Below are 5,852 nucleotides of genomic sequence, written 5' to 3'. Positions count from 1 at the left end.
AGTAGGTGGTGTGGGCCCTTTGTGGAGGACTGTTAATCTCCCCAGATTATTGCCCTTTGAATCTCAGACTGTTGCTAGCTTTCTTTTTGTGTATTGGCTCCATTTAAAGTGATTAAAGTGGAGATCTGATTGGATAAGGTCATCCAAATTCTGTAAACGCCACTTCCTCACAAATGAATGCTTGCAATTGATTTAATTTTTCAAATAAAATGATTAAATTGCTATTATTGTGGGATCATTTTTTATTAAGAAAACCTTTTAAAATGTTAATTATTGGGCCCCCTGAAACACTTTGATCTCTCCCGACTTTTCTCTTGAGAAGAAAGTGTCTGCTTGTTTCCAACACCCACCCACGGGAAATGCAGGCTTCCCTTTTTTACACCTGCAACCATTTTCCTTACCTCTAATATTTGTGTGAATTTAACTTTAATTTTCTGCCTTTCATCTTCTGAATTAGTCGTATAATGCACAGATCACTCCTTCACCGCTTCTTTCCTGTTTATTTGCCTTAAAAATAGATTCATTAACTGGATTTGGGTGCTCAAGCCATGTGACCACATCCATTTCAAAGGAAGATTTAATGGCATTTCATATTTTTCTACATTAAGGAAGATTAAAGTATATTACAATACCCTTTACTGCCCTATTTTCTTCATTTTAGAAGTGGTCAGTTTTAAATTTTTTTCCCCTCTCTTTCTTTCATCTGCAGTGTTCGATAAATTGTCCAGGCCTTTCAGATGACAGTCCCAGCAAATTGAGTTCTATATTACAACTCAGATGCATTGTTTAGCCCATCAGCAGTCAGATAAAGCATCCCTATTCACACAGGACATCAAAAGAACAAATATATGTTCGAAGTGGCTAAAAAGAGCAGTGAGACTCAGATACTTCATTTTCTTAATTGTCAGTGATTATTTGGCTAGTTTCAGGGCGATCACTGCTGATTCTGAACCTATACTTCCTTGCCTGATGTAATAATGGTGTGAAATCTACATGCTTATCTGCATAGATCTCCATCTGGAATCCTGACCACAAATTACAAGTGTGTAGACAGGTCAGGCACATCATCTTTTAATAGCCCAGGGGGCAGACACACTAACATTTTCATAGCAGACAGTATTACAAAATGCAAGATCTGGACTTATGCCTTTTTATTTCAGCCGTGTACCATCTTGTGAAACAGTTGAAAGACTTTAAGGCATTTACAAGCTAGAACAAGGGAGATACTAAGATTTAAACTTTTTTATTTTTATTTTTTGTAGAGGTAGAGGAGGTCAAAGTTGTCAGGTGCCCCTTGGGCTGAAGTTTCACTTGATGTGTCCCCCGTTGGCTTAAATCATCTCGGGGAGCCCTCCCCCACCTCAACAAATGCAGCACAACCTTGCAGGACACTCAGACTTTCTCTGAACAAAGTTTGGGGATGTTGATCAGATGTGGGAGGAAGGAGCAGAAGACAGATTTTACGACAGTACGATCACGGGGTGTAGGTTTTAGGCAATAAGCAGGTAGCCTAGTTTTCTCAAAAGAAAAAAGAAAATAATGGAAAAGTGTAACATTCATTCGGAGGCCTCAAAGGCATAAAAAACCCAATTCCAACTGTTATAGGTCCCTGCAGGAGTCTACAGAAGAACTAAGCTTTTTAAGTAAGAAAACTAGATTCTGGCCCACAGGGCCCTGTCACTGCTGCCTAATGGATGAAACTCTTTGGATATAAATATGCTGTTTACTTCCCAGCTTCAGCTCTCATAAAATATAACCTTTCTATGATTTACGACCCACAGAAAAACCAGAGGATGGATTTTTAGCTCTGAATTGGTTGGATGTCAACAAGAAAAATATAGATAACATATCGAAGTAGCGGGGTGTTAATGCCACACAAAATGATGAAATTATTTTTGTTTAGAAAAGTTAAGTTTGTTCTTAAAGTTGTTGTTGGATGGCAGCTGTGAGAGGCAGGGCTGAGGAAAACCTCTGAAATGTCTCTCATTTTTAAGTCCTTGTCCAGTGGCTTATGTGTTTGGATATATTGACTTCAGTCCTCAATCAATAATGTCTTGTTGAAAAGTTTGAGCTAACCGCAGATTCTTCACAAGCAGGAATGGTCGTTCTTTGTCTAAATCACTTAGGTTTTTCAAGTGCTAGATTTCCGTTACATCTTTCGACATCAAATATAGAAGCTGTCCCTGATCTTGCTGACAGGAGATGACAGAGCCCGTCTTTTCTTCACAAAGGAGATTGGAAACAGTGAAAAGCAAAAAATAAATAAACTAGCCTTGCAAATAAGCAAGCAAGCAAACAAGCAGAAAGCAAAACCCTCAAATTAAAAGCAACCACAAAACTCTCTCCACCACGCACTCAACAAAAGCCAACCCCATCCTTGGATGCCGGGCTGGAAAAAGATTGCATGCCAATCTGTCATTCAGAGATCTGTATTCATTTCATAGCTTTCCGGTCTGTTTTGATGCTCGAAAGAGACTGATTCCAGATGAACTGGCAAGGAAGTCTGCATGTACCATCACCAGCCAAAGGGATGAAGCTGTTAAAACTGAAAAGATTTTCTCGTTTGATGGTTCTGAGCACTGAAGGAAGGGAAATTACTCTGTTTTTCAAGGCTGCACTCAGCAAATTAAAATCTCATACACTAGAGGCTGGAAGGCCAGATCTTTAGTCTTCCTACAACCTAGAAAAACCAGAGGTGTGAAGCCATACTAGGGGACTGTCTCATGGTGACCAGAAAGGAAGGGGTCCTTCTTAGCCACTGGTCTCTTGGTTTTAGATGAAAGCGTCCACTGAGAGGAACCCTAATGTAGCCACTCCCTTGGGTGGCCATGCACAACCTCTGTATCTGAAAAGACATGTAGCCTCAGAGGGTAGAACCTCCATAGGCCATGTGGTTTATGGAAGAAAGAATATGGGTCAGAATTTTTATGTTGAGTTTCAGCATCAGCCTGAAGAATATCTCAACTCTCCTGTGATCGTCCATCAACCAAGGTACAGAGGGAAACCTCAGGAAGTCTGCTGGATTGCTGTATCACTTTTCAGAGAAACAGACCTCCCATCTTCATGCTGTTTATCTTTGGCTATAAGTTTCCCAAGTAGAAAGAGGGGCTGTGTATTTTCAGGCAGGACCACTCAGTCAAGTCGAGAGTCATTCTTGAGTTCTTCCAATGTTCTGTGAGCAGCATGGAGTGCCCTAGGGATCCCAGGGTCTGAATTGCTTGTTGGGAAGATGCTATGATAAATTTCCTCATATACTCAGTCTGTTTTGTTTTCTTGGGCTCCAAAATCACCACGGATGGTGACTGCAGGCATGGAATCAAAAGACGCTAGCTCCTGGGAAGAAAAGCTATGACAAACCTAGACAGCACATTAAAAAGCAGAGACATCACTTTGCCAACAAAGTCCGTATAATAAAAGCTATGGTTTTTCTAGCAGTCATGCACGGATGTGAGAGTTGGACCATAAAGAAGGCTGAGCATTGAAGAACTGATGCGTTCGAATTGTGGTGCTGGAGAAGACTCTTGAGAGTCCCTTGGACTACAAGGAAATCACAGCAGTCAATCCTAAAGGAGATCAATCTTGAATATTCATTGGAAGGACTGATGCTGAAGCTGAAGCTCCAATACTTTGACTACCTGATGTGAAGAGCTGACTCTTTGGAAAAAACCCTGATGCTGGGAAAGAGTGAAGGCAAAAGGAGAAGGGGATGACAGAGGATGAGATGATTAGATAACATCACCAACTCAATGGACATGAATCTGAGGAAAGTCCAGAAGACAGTGGAGGACAGAGGAGCCTGGCATCCCACAGTCCATGCGGTTGCAAAGAGTCAGACACGACTCAGTGGTTGATCAACAATAACATATTCGGTCCATAGAGACTGCTTTTTTGGTTGTTGTTGTTTACTCACTTAGTTGTGTCCAACTCTTTGCGACCTCATGGACTGTAGCCCACCAGGCTCCTCTGTCCATGGGGACTCTCCAGGCAGGACTACTGGAGTGGGTTGCCATGCCCTCCTCCAGGGGCAGAGTGGAAAGCAACTCTGGGGACCCATGAAGGATGAATCTTCTTGGGTCAGACCATCATTTATTTCTCCTGTTCATTCCTGGGTGTGGTTGGAGCAACGAGATGCGGCTGGGAGTGAGATAGCTTGTTTCAAAATAAAAGTCTCAGTTCTTTCTCTTTTCCTCCTGGAGTTCTTTCATCTTGGAGCACAGGGAGTTTTTGGAAGTTGGGAGCTCAGATTCCCATCGTGTAAGTCTCCTTTGTTTGAACTTTGGGAAAACTTGTCCCCACTGTTCTCTGACCTTCAGCTGTCCTCAGAATCTCAAGCCCAATTTCCAGGATAGCCCTGACATATCTAGCTGATACCCAAAAGGAACAATCAGTAGGGGAAAAAAATCTTGGTGCTTTAATTAAAAATCCATGTTTGGCTTGTGTTTAGAGGCATATTTTTGCATCTTAAAATGTTTCTTTTCTCTTTGTAGTTGGGCTTTGCTTATAAATAGAGCTGGCTCAGAGTCACATTAATTTAATTTTATCTGTGATCCAGATCAGCCTAGAATGCTATTAATTTGGATTTGACTGCCAGCCGAAAACAACATCCACTAATATCCACTCTTTAGCTAAGTAATCGTGTAGTAATTAGGATGCGTGTTGTACATAATCTTGATTTAAATAATCCTCGCTTAGTTTTTTGTCTACATAGATAAAAAAGCTATTTTGTCAGTATTTTGGAAGTAGGAAATCATCTTGATGATTTTAATCAAAATCAGCATTTGTGAATTGGGGCATTCTTTTAGGAACAATTAATGTACAAAACAGAGATTGGTCTCTCTGCCCCATGTTGTAGATCTGTCGTGAATGCATGAAGATAGGGCAGAAGTGAAAGTCTTGGGGACTTTCATCTGGCTTCATCTCTAGGTCTTGGTGGCCTGAGGATTCCCTTTGGAGGAAGTTCTTTGTGGTCTCAAATCCCAACCCGGCACCTTGGGAGTTGGGACCTTGGGCAGCACTTGAATGATTACACCCCAATTTCCTCATTTGTAAATGGGGAGACTGATACCTATGTGGGGGGTTGGTTACAGCCTACTGGACGCCACACAGCACGGTTTCTCTATGGTTTCATCACCAAGAGGCAACATCTCAGAGAGATCGAGAGCAGGGATGCCCAGGCTTTACTGAAAAGAGCTGAAAAGGAAATGTTTTAGACTCTGCGAGCCGGGAGCTCTCTGTTGTAGCCATTCAACTCTTCCCTGGTAGCACAAAAGAAGCATAGATGATACATAGATGAACAGGCCTAGGTTTGGTTCACAGGTTGTAGTTTGGTAAGTCCTGATCTGGAGTGAGGCTCCAGATCAACAAAGATAGTCTGGAATTGGAATTTGGTAATTGGAATTACCAAACAAAGATAATTTGGAATCTGCCTGACACTCAACTATCAAAGGTGACCTTGGACAAAGTACATAACTTCTCACTTTTGTGTATCCAGCACAAGGCTAGAGAGGATGAGATCAAGTGATGGGGGAAGCCCTTAGCACAGAATCAGGCACACCTCGGTAGTCGTCACTCATATTCTCACCTGTGTCTCTTTTCTTGTGCGTCATCCCTTTGTTTCATTTGCTCTAGTTAATAGGAGGGGAAGTAGGGGAAGTTTCAGGGCCAGTGGCCTGTGCTCCCGGTGCTCTGGGGCTGGAGAAGCTGGGGCTGGAAACGTGGGACAGTAAGGCTGCTCCCAGGACTGCTGCCCAGCTTGAGGGAGTCCATGGTCACTCGTAATAAGTGTCCTTTTCCATCTATTTAGTGTCATGATTTTTACATTGTTTGTGCTTTGGTTGGTGATCTTAAAACAG

The sequence above is a fragment of the Giraffa tippelskirchi genome, chromosome 2, assembly GCF_054371585.1.
Source record: "Giraffa tippelskirchi isolate mGirTip1 chromosome 2, T2T-mGirTip1v1.2.pri, whole genome shotgun sequence".
In the NCBI taxonomy this organism is placed as follows: Eukaryota; Metazoa; Chordata; class Mammalia; order Artiodactyla; family Giraffidae; genus Giraffa; species Giraffa tippelskirchi.
This window is presented reverse-complemented; position numbering follows the sequence as displayed.